We start from the raw sequence: 1,377 nt of genomic DNA on the forward strand, positions 1-1,377 counted from the left end.
CGTTGCAAGGTCGTCAGGACGGTCGGACGGGACTGTGCAACGAGTCGTAGAAGCCGTAACGCTGGTGGGTAAAATCGAGGATACCAAGCATCCAGTGACCAGGAACAAAGATGGGAAAGATCACACATCGCGTTTACACGCCGTAGGATGACCTTCTTAGGATTCGGGTGGCTTGTTCGAGACTTGGATCGTTCGTCATGCTCTCGAAGAAGTGACTGTTCAAAAAGGCAAATCTTGGCATAAATTGCACCAGGCTCGCCATGAAAAGGTTGATCATGTCCTCACCAATTCAGACATCTAGTGAAAGAAGCGATTCCAAGTTGAAATCGCGAGCCCGAGCCATCGAGACGTAACTCAATCTCTCCACGCAAGACAGGGCTGGGGGTACATCCGATGAGAGCATGATGCCAGTACTCTGTCTAGTACTAGGAGTACTAGAAGGACAAAATTTGATACCGCATCGAGTAAGCTTACAGTTAATGATTACTATACGTATACTACGTTGTACTACAGTACAGTACTTTGTAGTACAGAACTGTACCTGGTACTGTAAAGGACGACATTTGACACTGTATATACTACAGTACAGTACAAGGTACTAAATATAGTATTAGTACTACTATTAACAGTTAATAGTACCGTACAACTACGACGTAGTACTACTACGTAGTTGGTATTAATAGTACAGCAAAGAAGTACTATGAAGATTGATTTTCACTGTGTTTCCTCATAGTTATATCAAGCTATATCTGATTTATAGGAGAATTATACTAGTATACAAAGGTATATACAAATTCAGTGGCCCATTCGGTGGTAGCGTAAACAATCATTGATTTGCCGAACGTCTTGCCCAATAGGATCCCAGAATTGATATGATTGGATAAAACTATGACCGCAGTAACGAAACCCTTAGTTAGTTGATATTAATCGGGGAATTTTGTTATAGAATTTCAACCTTATTCAGAGGCACGTTGAGCGCATGATACTTATTTGCTTTTATAAATAGATATTTGTATCGTTTCTCGAAGCATTTCCAATACTTCTATATTTCGGCATATCAATGATCACTGTTTGGAGTGGCCATCTTTACAATTTTATTACTTCAATTCCAATCATTTTAATTCTCTTCTATCTAAATCTAACTAAAGAGCTTTGACCAAAGAAAACTACGTATCGTTCAACATACTCATAATAATCTTTAAGATATTTCCAGTTGAATATACAGTGCATACGAACAGTTATGTACACTACATTGCGTATGTTAATCAGTAACATTAAAAATACGTCATAATAATCCTTTAAAATATGTGTAGTTGAATGCTACCAAGTATACGTACAGTGCATTGGATATGTTATTCAAGTGAAGTAACGTCCGAA

Source organism: Aphanomyces astaci (assembly GCF_000520075.1).
Source record: "Aphanomyces astaci strain APO3 unplaced genomic scaffold supercont1.27, whole genome shotgun sequence".
Lineage (NCBI taxonomy): Eukaryota > Oomycota > Saprolegniomycetes > Saprolegniales > Verrucalvaceae > Aphanomyces > Aphanomyces astaci.